Genomic DNA, 13,388 nt, shown 5'->3' with positions numbered 1-13,388 from the left:
CTAAATCGCGCAAAGCGCGAAAAGAAACTGAAAAATGTTGGAAAAGTTTCAAAAGAATACGCCTTAATTTATGTTAATTTGCAACATAATTTGGGGCTTTTTTCAAGCTCGGCACCTCTACAATTGGGCGGTTTGGGGTGCCCCAGTTCAACTGATATGATTATCCCATAAAATTAACATCTTGTGTAGTTTGGCCTACAATTTCGACAAGGACTTGCAAGGGACTATGAGCTTACGCAATAACGGTCTAGGCCAGACGGGACAATGTATTCAGCGTCTGAGTATTGCAACGTTGATATTGAGCGTAGTGTAAAACGGCCGGCTTCTATACTTGCTGCCGATATTACCCCGTAAACAAGTTATACAGCAGTAGCCAGCACTCCAATCGCACGTTTTTTGTTCGTATGATACAACAAACATATGAAGTCAAGATTGACCCAGTACACCATCTAGATTTTTTACATCAGTCAACAATATCAATTCCATTGATTGATTGACAAAGCATCGTTCGCTGACTACATGCAGTGTATTTCGCTCTTGAAGTTGTATCACTTCGGGTCAAGCTCACAGCAGAGAGTCCACAAACGGAAAGCTGGATATTTCGAGCAAACTTTTGTAACGGAGCAAGTAAAGTTTTTGAGATTGTCAAGGTGTATGCTCGTTTAGTGTAGGGTTGCCATACGTCCGGAATTTCCCGGACATGTCCGGAATTTCACTGAAAAATCTGTGTCCGGGAGGAATTTCTAAAATAGGCCTAAATGTCCGGAATTTTGAAGGCTTGAAGCAGTCTCAAAAGTTTTTCGTAAATCAACATAAACAATATTATTTTCAAGCAGATTTATGCTGTTCAAAATTGTTCTTCGCGCCGCGCGCGAGTTAATGCAACGTATAATGATATTAGTATGGGCTCCAGGCACCACCCTCGACAAAAATGCAATCAAAATAAATATAAATAACCATCATTTACTGAATAAGTCTGATTGTAATCGAAATTACAAGCTAACGGTATATTCCTAGAGTTGGTTAAGGCCGAATGGATGCTTCAATCACAGACAGTGGTTCCAAATCTTGGAGTCGTCCGCCTTTATCTGGAGATCGCGACGATGTGGGACGTAATCAGCTTCCTAGGCCGTGAGTAAGTTTGGGCAAGCTGAATTTTCGCGGAATATTTTCAAGTAGGAAATGAGGTAACGAGCATAAAAGGTTGGAAATCACCGGATGTGCAATCTGCTGGTGCATTTTATAGTAGTCTAATATATCGAAGAATCAATATTATCGACAGAATTTACACATGAAATTTAACAGCTACATGCATATAGGAAGTGCCCAACAAGTTACATCGACTACCCTATGGTGGGTCCAAGATCAGTGCTTTTTTGACGGAAGGGGGGGGGGGGATAATGTTTCGGACCTGATTAAAACACTTAAACAGATAGCCTCACCGACCTAACTGTATAGCAGGGCTGTCAAACACAATCCTGACAGGTCAGACACGGCCCGCCAGATGATTTCATCAGACCCGTAGAGGTATCTATTGCAAACCCTAGCAAGTAGCAATCACCAGAGCTCACATTACAGATGGCCCAATTCATGACATATGTTCCACGTCATTCCTGTATAGTGTATACAGTCGATGGGCAATGCTTTGCTAGTGTGACGTGATATTGACTGTCACTGTGTTACACCTCATTTTGAAATCCGCTAGTTGGCGCTAAAGAGTGTCCGGAATTTGCCCCACAAAAATATGGCAACCCTAGTTTAGTGTTGATTTTATTTATGCTGCCAGCGCCATGCATAGAGTGGCCCGCAGTTGAATTGCAATAAATTTCAATCAAAGACGTTATAATGAAGTGGAAATTGTGATATATGAAAAAGGCTCACAGTGCAGAACCTTCCAAGGTTCGTTTGTGAACGTGAACCTCAAAATATCTGAGGTTCACACACAGAACGCGAACGTGAACCTCACGTTCACGCCCACACCATCCCTAGTACTATAGTTATGTCTCCCAACATACCTGAAGTTACGCTGAGTTACGACGCGAAACCCCGGAAAATTTAAAAAAGAACGAAATTTTGGACCATTGAGTGTTATGACCTGGAATAATTTGTTAAGAAGAATATACCTCAAGTGGTTGCAACGCAATATATGTAGCTGGATCGATGATACCATAGTCTACCGTGATGATAGGAAAACTAGGACTTGCATCGCCGGGAAGGTTCCATACTGAGACACTAATCATGGTGGGGCGTGTAAGGGGCAATTGTTGTGCCCCTTTACAATATCTTTTCAATGCTGAATATCTATGTCCATATGTTAGCTACTACAGATGAATTTTGCAACAGTCAGAAGCTCAATACCATAACACAGGGGTTCTCAGCTTTCCTTGCATAACGGGCCGCATCTTAACAGCAAAAACCGCTGCGGGCCGCAGAACATTATTACCGTATATTTGTGGACTAATTTATTTAGTCTAATATAGCCTATTTACCAGTCGTATATGGGCATTTAGTACATTTGTATGCATTCTACAGCATTAATGGACAGCGTTCGTAAGCTTTCAGTTGCTGTTTCTAGTGAGATTATGTCATCTTCCAACGGAACAAGTAAATCCCTTCATGAAGCGTGCATTGCATTCGTTCCCAAGTCGGTATGTGCAGTGTGCACCTTCAAACCCTTGTACCAGACAACTGAACTCTCTGTTTCAATGCGTGAGCGAGCAAGTATACAATTACGGTAACTTTTTCGTTACTGAGGCCATTGTCACTTTGAGCTCTCAGTTATATGATAAGAAGTCTCATGGCCGGGGTAATTTCTGAGCAAACCAATCAACCCTTATCATTTCCTTCCATAGCTGATGCCCTGCACCAATAGTTACAGAAGTCAGCTTTGTCCTGATGTTGTTTACTAGTCCCCTCCCTCCACGTTTGCCCGGCCAGAATTACGTCTACGAATATATCCACTCCGATAGAATACTCCAATACATTAGCGTTGCAATGTCCGTGGATTTTGTCCAATGCTAGGTTAAAGTAGTTTACGCGGCAACGTGTTTCAAAACATGCGACAAAAGATTAACTAACATTGCTGTTACTCTTCTTGTCACGGTTGAATCGGACAACTGCAGCTTCGAAATTTGTTAGATGAAGTTGTCCTTGGTACTAAATGTCGGAAACAGCGGAGATTCGCACAGTATAGTAACGTTTTGTTGAAAACACACCTTTTCTAGCAGATTTCATGGGTTTAGCGATATACCAAGCAATTTTGAACCATGCGTCTTTAACGTCGTCGGCAATCTCAACAAATGCCTCAAAATATGGATTGCTGGGCATGAGACCTAGCTAGCAACACTTTTTTCTAAGATCAGGTGATATGTATAACTCCAGACGGAACTGTCCGAAAACCTATTCAAAACAATAGGAATCTAAACTCGACCATATATCAAGAAACCAGAACACATTGAAGAAGGAGAATAAATCAAACCAAATAGAGACGGTGCGATAAGAGAGCTTAGGTAGCTAAATTATTATGTATCAATACTGTGCCGGTAGTGATTGCGATCATATTGAAAGATCTCGCGAGTCGTAGAAGAAGCGTTTGCGGGCCGCGGGTTGAGAACCCCTGCCATAACACATACTACTTTGCCATACCAATTGTAGCTTGATCATCTGTCGGAACGGCCACACCGAAGTGGTGATGTCAATCTTAAGGTTCGGTTATTTCCATTATTCTACACCTTTTCTCATGTTGCTCGGCTTTCGGTTTGTCGATCTTCAATTGTCACTGAAGAACTTGCCCATGATTGAATCCTCATCCCTTGACTTTGAGCATGGCCCACTTACATTTTGTCATTTGGTGTGAACAATTTAATTTAATTTCGTACAGAACAGAAGAATACTACGAGCTTTGACGCAACGCAATGTTGCGTCCTCGTTTTACTACATTATCATCGGCCCATTCAATCCAGATATTTAGCCAAGTCAGATTCGCACCTTCGCAGGTGACCGAATGCCCAATCCATTATGCACGCTGACCAACAACACCTTGGTAAAAGAGGCCAAATATGACTAGGGAGATGATGAAATGAATGTGTTTCCAGTACACTTTGAGCTCATGAAGAAGGCATGAAGGGTGATACTGTATTTTAATGCGAAAAATGCGATGGGCGTAGCCAGGAAGCGTTCAAACTTCTATTTAGTTATTTTAATGCAATAATACATTTTGTGCTCCTGTTTGCGATGTTCAGTTCGTTTTTTTGTAATAAAAAACACTGGTATAATTGCCCCGCGAAGGCGGTAAAATTGCTTCTGGGCACGGGGCCATTGGATCATTTTAGCGGCAATGGGAGACATTCACATCTATGGTCAAACCACTAAAGGCGCGCGATTCCAGTCCTTCATTCATCACTGAGGTATATGTACACTAGGGTTGTTCAAAATTTGGAAAATGGTTGGAATACTGCGTATCCATGGCTTATTCTGTAGATTATTGGTAAAAAACAATAATGGGCCTGAAAGAAGCTCGCAGGAAAGTCAGTACTATTTGTCTAAATGCGTTTGAAAGTCGTTGGTGAAGAGTGGGCGGGCCACTGACAGCAGAGTTGCGAAAAGGCGGGCAATCACGAAAGCACGGTTCTTGATTGGGTAATCGGCTAAGCTTCAATAATTACTGAAACAGCTGACTCGGAATCGGGTGCTTCGCTTTGCTAAATTGAAAGTCTGCTTTGCTGAGGTCGAGTCTGTTAGCAGCGGGTGTGGTTCTGTACAAGTCCGTTGTGGGTTGACGAGTCATTAGTAGTACTGTAACACGTGTTCTTTGAATGCTTTAGAGTCGATAGCAGTAGTTTATGCTTTGGAGCAACCCTATTGCAGCATGGCAGAGGCAAAACGGCGAACGATTGTACACATGCCGAAGAACAAGATCTAAATCTGAGCAGTACCGTACTTGGTCGGATATACTTGCGATTACATCTGTGGCTTCGCCCCCCAGACCCCCCTCGGGCTATGCGCTTTTTGCGGCTGCTTTTCATCTACATTGGAAGTCTGTTTAGTGGGTGTGTCGCCTGAACGCGCGAAAAATCTCTGTAATTCATGATTGAGTAGGTATATTGCTATCAATTTTATGCTCTCTCTGCTTACGTAATTAGATTTACCGGTTGAGCTCATCGAGTCAGGTGTGTTGGAAAAGGTATAGGACCCCTAAATAGTAATTAAAGGTCTTCGGGCGTACCTACTTATGTCTTCCGTTTTCACATGCTCCGACAACCATTACATGTTAAACGGCTCGCACTTCTTGGTTAATTTAGCTTGGTGAAGGGATGTCATCATTGAAAGCGGTCAGTATAAACAGTGACAACCAGAATTAGCGAGCATTCACTCAACTTTGGCCACCCAGGCAAGCACCTAGTCCAGAGGTCTCAAACTCAAATGTGCTCGCGGGCCAATTTTCCAGTTTTTGACGACGCCGCGGGCCGCAGCATCAATAGGGATATTCTATGTCAGTGCATGGTCGGGAACCTTTTTCGTCTGAAGAGCCATGTTTGTCCTATATTTTCCATTTAAACTCCAAAAGAGCCATACATGTCAATCATTTGTCACGTCACAATTGAAAATTCGTGACGTCATGGTAGTACAAATTCCAACTCCCTACATGGGATTAATCGCGTGCGCCATATTTCTGTGTAAAACTGGTATAGGCTACTAATCATCCTGTGGTAGCGCAATTCATCGTAAATAGCTGAGAATTTATAATAATTGATATTAATCTAATATAACTGTAGCACTGATTCCACAAATCTAAATATTGATCGACTTCTCAATTCGGCGGTAACATAAACGTTGCACTACACGCCTACATTTTAACGGCAGTACTAGAAAGCTACTAATCAATGACGAACGTTGGTGGCAAAGCGTTGTTTGTAATTTGGATTTGTAATTGGAATGTCAATTCCAAGGCACTTCATTTCTCGGCGTAGATCAGGAAGACAATATGTATTTGAAAACTAAATCGTCATATAGGCGTCCACATGTCATGTTGTTCTCTCTGATCAAACAACGTGTGGTGCCATCCAAGATTACGCAGCGCGCGATGCCGGGTACATCGAATTCGCGAGTGATATTAGTCGCTGGCCCTACAGCAACTTAAATTTCAGGATTTTGTAAAGGAGTCCAAACCCTTAACCCTGGACACGCTACTGTCTTGACCTCTCAAATACTTATTTTTATTTATGCTGCCACGAGTATAATTATTCTAGCTGTTAGGAAAATTTAGCAAAAAATTGCTGCAATATCGATAAAATCAAGTACAAAATTGAAAATATGTCAAAGAGCCATATCTTCCACCCAAAAGAGCCATATATGGCTCGCGAGCCATAGCTTCCCGACCACTGTTCTATGTCTTTCCAAGTAGGCCATATTCGACTGGATAAAATTGTCCTATTCAAAAGCCACCGACCTAACAGACTGACATTAAACACACATAGCAAAAATGTGATTTACTTTTGAGTAATTTGGACCTGGCACGAAAAAGATAATCACAATTATAACTATTTGAATAGGATTGCCGTTGTACTTGATAGATAATAATTATAAGATATAGATACCATGCGGATGGAAAAATTCATGATGTCTTCATAAAAGCTATCGCGTAATAATTTTGAAGCTACTATGAATATTTTGAATTTAACAGATTGATGTTCGATATTGATCTGATATCACAGCATTTATGGTTGAGCAGTGTAGCCCAATCCAGGATTGGGGTACACTCCCGATAAGTGGGCTATTAATCTCATGATTGTCCTTGGTCAAATACCGTGGAATATTGGGGCATATAAACAACAATATAAAAATATTATTGAATGTGTCATAGTAATAAAAATGTCGGAACGCCGAACATCGTCACATCGTTGGAGCGTACCACTGCGGTATTCAGTAGTCAGTACCTTTAAGTCACCTTAATAACATGGATATAGGGACCCATAAATGTAACTACCAAATTGCCAATTGTTGCCATAAAGATTTGCTTAGATAGCGGAATACCAAGCTATTACCTTCTGATCTATTACTATTCCCCATGACACTTGAATAGTTTGTTGCGTCCATATATTTGTGACCAAGTTACGGCGTTCCGAGTCAACTTGAGTCATTCTCATTTTGTCATCGAGTCTGCCGGAGTCCGAGTAATTCTACGAAAGTTCGCGTCCAAGTCACAATAACTTACAAATTTCAGTCATGAATCATCTAAGGGTCCGGATTTATCATCATGAATTGGAAATGTGGCAAAATAGTGAATCTTTTACAGCATGGTAGCGTTTGCAATTGATGTGATGGTGAAGTTTGATGAATAGTTTCAGGCTCTCGGAGCAATTTGAAAAGGAATTTTAACTTTTAAACATGAAAAGATATATATCTGTATTTATATATTGTCAAATACTTGAAATTCTAAAATGTCTTTGCGGGCCGCACAGAATAATCTGGCGGGCCGCGTGTTTGAGACCTCTGAGCTAGTCAAAACACTTGTAGCGACACAAATGGACGCTTGTAACCGCAAGTACTATAGAAGGCGAATCGTAATTTTGTATGACCATATGTGACGTCACAATATATCCGTGTACGTACATGGTACATATTGATTTCTAGTAGACATACTCATACACAGTACACACACGACTGGCACGAGAACGCACTTCAAATCAAAACATGCGATCGATGTAGGCCTCTACCGCGTTAAAACACTGATGTGACGTCTTATTAATACCGCCAATGCACTCATTACTATCAAGACATACAGTAATATATCATGATACGAATATTCAAGTCTGACTGAAGCAAGAACATTATTAGCGTATGACTATAGATTACTAACCTACGGATAGATACGCAGGTCCAGTCGTTACGCTCCGGCAAGCAGTTACACTTGTTGCTGAGCAATCTAAAAGCAGCATATTTGGTGGTGTTATAGCTTGTGACCCGAGAGGTGAAATTTAATGAAACTGGTCTTAATTGAGAGCTACTGTCGCACTGATTCTGAGAATACAAATTAAAATCTTGTCGGGGAAAGGGAACCACGTCAATATATCCCTTGAAATATGAAAATCGGCATTGTTCTGAACAATCGATTGGTGAAATTGCAATTGTTACGTTTATCGTGTTGCGGTGGTGCCATTGTTGGAACAATGCCGATTTTCGGATTTTGTAGGCTGTTTTGAGGTGGTTCCATATCCCCGTAAAGATTTTAATTTGTATTTTTGGAATCAGTGCGGCAGTAGCTCTCGATTAAGACCAGTTTCATTAAATTTTAGCCCTCGGGTCGCGAACTATAACACCACCAATTATGCAGCTTTTAGATTGCTCAGCAACAAGTGTAACTGCTTGCCGGAGCGTAACGACGGGACCTGCGTATCTATCCGTAGGTTAGTAATCTATAGTATGACTATAGATAACTAACCTACGGATAGATACGCAACACATGTCGTCACGCTTGCTTGCCCGGAGGAAATTACTGCTCAGCAATCTGAACGCAACATAATCGCTAATCCTATAGCTGACGATCCGCGTGCTTAAATTCAATAAAGTTGGTCTTATTTGAAAGCTAATGTCGCACTGATTCCGAAAATATACATTAAAATCGAATCAGGACAATGGAACCCCCTCGAAATACACCTCAAAGTTTGAAAATCGGCACTGTCCTGAACAATCGCAACCACGCAAGGGCCATTGTTATGGTCATTGTGCTGCGTCGCTGCGATTGTTTGGAATAATGCCGATTTTCAGATTTTGAAGTGTATTTCCAGGGCGTTCCATTGCCCTGGTTGGATTTTAATGTATATTTTCGGAATCAGTGTGGCAGTAGCTTTCAAATAAGATCAACTTTATCGAATTTAAGTAAAGTGAAGTACCGGAATAGTTTCAAATTCGTCTCTTATCTGACGTAGCTGATTAATGCTCGAGAGACCGCAGTGCGAGTCTCGGCAATATCACAATCAGCGCGGTTTGTTCACAATCCTATTGAATCAATACACCAAAAGACTGCGATACGATGAAAAGATAAGCAACAGGCATGTATCAAAACGACTGAGTGACAGAATTGGCCTCGGCCCTTGGAGTAGTCTTTGATATTTGTATAGACGCAATCCTATCATTAGTAATTTGGTTTAAGATGAATGCACCGCAGTCTGCAGTCCTTACACCCAGCCTTTTTACATGAAAATAAAGAGGCCAAAATTCTATTTTCCACTTAACTGGTCGGAAAATGCCACGTTGTCGTAATGCTCCCTGACTCTGGCTGTCTACAAACACACAGAGGCAGAATGTTTATAAAAAATAGTTTATTGCAGTCATATATCAGGAAAAAATATCTATAGGCTACTGCATGACGGGATGCACATTGAATTCGATAACTTATAATGCATATAACGGAAAAATGATATCAACAACATATGTTATGTAGAACTTTGCAAGGATACATATCGAATTTCAAATAGTATGGTGCATGAAAAATATTAGAAACCAAATTTTCAGAACTTGGGAAAAAAGTTTGCAAAACTCTCAAATTTGAGATTTAGGAAACAAATTTCCCAAGACCTTATTTCACAATCATTTCTTAATTCTTTGCGGAAAACAGAGTGTCCTATAGCAGAGGAATTTACTCATTTCTGCATATTTTTATGAACAAGATCAGTTACTTTTAACGCAACATCTGTACAATTTTTGCAATGATCATTACAAGCGATTCGGGATTTACCTATCACAAATTTCAACACACGTATTATTGTACGGCGCAGTTGGATGCGAGACAATTAGCCGAATCTGGAGCAGCAAAGCAATCGAATACAAAATGAACCACTTGCAATACAGGTATAATCAACCGAAACCTAGGCCTATGCAACAAACCGGATTATTCATCATATCGATCTTCAGTTTAATCAGCCATGATGGATAAGCTAGACTTAATGCAGTTTATATTACTTTGTACAGATCCTTGGAAATGAAGGCAGCAACAAAATATTCAACTACGGCTCACACTGAAAGATTGTATCGTCATCACCATAATATTCAGTAGTTACCGTTGTGAAATAGCACACATTTTGGCAGATACATTTCAGCTACCATCATAATATCGTCCTCGAAAATTTTCCAATCGGATTTCAGCAGCTATATAGCCTTTGAAAAATCAATACCGATAGGCATACTCCCTCCAGGCTCCAGCCTTGGACTGCAAACACCCCACCAAAATGGAGTATAAGATTAATCACTACCGGGACATATATTGTCACAGAAGATGGTATGACCCTCAGCCTTTAAGTATCTCCATTTCGCAGCTACTCTCAAATATCCAGTTCAGGATCCACAGCTCATCAAGGCTCGAGACTGATAAAAAAACAGCTTGGCAAACTCAGTACCGGTACTTCGCAAACTGTTTCTTTCGAGCAGAGCGTTGTCGGTCGAGTTATATGTCAGCTTCACTTTCAAATGGCTGTCGATTTATATGGCATTCTGATTTTCGGACTTGAAACCCCTTGGGCCTCGATCTTGAGATCTTGTCGGATCCATGCGAAGATTCATTCATTTTAACTAGTCTGCTTCTATCAACTTATCTCACGAAGCTACCCGTGTTGCGGCCTCACTGCGTTTCCCATGCACAAAATAATTCTCTTCGAGGTGTTCAACACACATGACCATCAATTTGGTCAGCATCCATCCATTCTCCGTCGCAAGGACGCAATACAACATCGAGACACCGTCCATTTAAAGCAGTCGATATATACCTCAGTTAAGAATGAAGGACTGGAATTGCGCGCCTCTAATGGTTGACCATAGATGTGAATGTCTCCCATTTCCGCGACACAAAATTTCCGTGATTGATTGTTGATTGAGTACCATTTTAGTTTTCATATGAACTAGCTTCTTTATATAAAACTTTGGAAATGAAGTTTACATGAGAAAAACATGAGATGTTAGAAAATATAAAAGTGTTACAATTGTCTCCGGTCCCCCCTAATTTAACAGCTTACTGCGGACCCGTTGGTATAATGAGTTAGTTACATGATGTTATTTCGTGACCTGATAACTATGTCAAAGGATATTAAAGATATTAAAATCGCCCAAACGTACTAACATTAAAGACGCACTCGATATTAAATGGGAATTTCTTCACTGAAAAATATTTTTTTCCTGGGGGATGTCATTTGTCTTTTGGGGTTCCGATTGTTAGGACATGAACATTCACTGCCAGCCATATTTGATGTATATATATCGATGTTTTGGCAAGTATGCGGGCATTATTTTTCGGCCAAGGTTTTCTCGCTGGCAATCGATTAGGCATACTTCTCGGAGTCGCATGTTATATGGTGCATTTGACTGAGTCACTTTGAACTTTATACGGCTTGGTGTGTCGTGGTGCGGTAATGGCCAACGCCAAAATGCCCGTTTCTATAAATTTATCCAATAAGGGTAGCACATACTCATGATAATTGGCAATATTAAATGTTGAAAAAGTTGCATACCTTTTTAAATAAATACTTTATAATCTATTGTAATACATGAAATAACTATGGGCTCCCTCCGAGCTCGGTCCCACCAATTAGGAGGTTTGAGGTGCGGCAGTTGTGGTCCTGGATGTGTGTATGGTACGACGCAACTATGGCATTTAAACCGTGATATAGTTAGGATTATTCCCGAAGTTAGAACTTTGAAGTTTCAGCACAAATTAAACTCATTCCGAGTTCGAGAAACATCATTTCTCTCAGGCGGCTTCGCGCCCCCTTCAGATATACGTTCATGCCCCCAGTTTGCGAACCACTGCCTAATTTGTCATTTTCGGATTCGTTATCTAGCACAATGAACAATTGCTTTTGTCGCAGCAAATGGGTAACACGTGCTTCAAGTTTTGGAAGTATCGGAGATTGTTCAAAACAATATTACGGTAAGCTCAACACATTGGTGTCTTGTGCCCAATGAATCTGTATATTGCAATTTGTAGAATTCAGGTCGTGGGTCACTTATTCTGCCCATTCCGAAGCAGATTGGCAATGCCAAAGCTATCAATTATCATTTAGCAGGGATGGTCCGTCAAATCAAAATCCTTCTGAATTTAATGTTCAAATCCAAGTTCAAATACAAAACCTAAATTTACTTCTAACCATGTGCAACTCTTGCAATGGCCAGAGCTCATTCAAACCCGCATTGCAATAAAAGTCTTACGAAAGTCCAGAATTAAATCTTGGTGACATGCAGCTAACCGGCGACTTCATGCTTTCGAGACTAGTTGCAAGTTTATATCCAGTTACATATGCTATGTATACGTGATTAATTAAACTGCGATCACGAACAAATAAATTTACACGTAGAGTCCAGAAATCACCTGGCGCATTGTCTTTGCTATCGTGTGCAAATCATCACACCTAACATTGATTTTGATGGTTTCTGGCTTGAATAGTCTATTGAAAAACTTAGCGATGTGCATTCGGTGAAAATCTTGAAACCATTCGAATACGAGTATTCTTTCCTGTAAAAGTGAGATCATATCATTTTAAATCGATTTGCGTTGCAGTTACTAAATTAGGTAGAAAGGATTGTCCATTTTCGGATGTAAGCTAGCGTATATGATCTGAAAGCCGGATAGTTTATTATTATTAGGTCGTACTTTACAAGCCATCTCTGATGCACGTATATCGTTAACTTTGGATTAGTTTATCTATCCGTAAGGTGTATAAACCAATTATTATTATTATTATCATTTGCCATACAATCACTTGGTCGAGCTTACCACAACAAAAGATTTTTGCACCATGCCACTTGTAGCATGAAAACTTATTTCTTTGGTTTTTGAAAGTTTCCGAATTGGGATCACGGTGGGATTGGTGGTAGGTCTAGCTTCAGATTTGAATAAAAGATTTTGTAATGGTTTTCAGATATCGAATTGAGAGATTCCCTGTCCATGTCGCGTCGTTGGCCAGACAAGGCAAGGTCATTTCCGATGATCATTTCCGGGAACGGTATCTAAGTGCGGGTTTGATTGACCACTTCCTAATCGTCAATATGTCTTGTAATTCTGAGATTTGACTGACGATGAAATGTCAATTTGTTTGGTAATTGACTATGATCTATCGCAGTCCACCTAATTGATGACTGACAACAACATCACCGTGAGTCAAACTGCTCGTGTCAATCAACTACAGAAACGAGAGTATCGCATACACTTCTACTGAATATGACTGCAAAGCCCCTCCACAATTGTTAGGAATGCTGGCATTCATACATTTAACAAATATGACTAAGCCTCAAAAACTTCAATTCACCGCTTAGTCAAGTCCGAGTCCAAATCACGGAGTAGAGTGTCGAGTCCAAGTCGTAGTATTCTGACTCGTGTCCGAAACCAAGTCGTTGTGTTGACC

At 40.5% G+C, this 13,388-nt stretch overlaps 2 protein-coding genes across 2 annotated transcripts in view; both read left to right on the top strand.

The window, feature by feature from the left end:
• The window catches only part of LOC145434992 (uncharacterized), a 350,877-nt gene that overhangs the window by 138,267 nt on the left and 199,222 nt on the right, over positions 1–13,388 (top strand). The gene's annotated exons all lie outside the window — the stretch shown is intronic.
• LOC145435040 (beta-1,4-galactosyltransferase 2-like) overlaps positions 666–13,388 on the top strand; it is a 389,801-nt gene continuing 377,078 nt past the window's right edge. The window contains exon 1 of the mRNA XM_080312322.1: positions 666–974. The gene's annotated coding sequence lies outside the window, so the exon portion shown is untranslated. The remainder of the gene's footprint in view (positions 975–13,388) is intronic.

Source organism: Botryllus schlosseri, chromosome 1, assembly GCF_051294905.1.
Source record: "Botryllus schlosseri isolate E-star chromosome 1, Bs_hap1, whole genome shotgun sequence".
Taxonomy (NCBI): Eukaryota; Metazoa; Chordata; class Ascidiacea; order Stolidobranchia; family Styelidae; genus Botryllus; species Botryllus schlosseri.
This window is presented reverse-complemented; position numbering and strand designations above follow the sequence as displayed.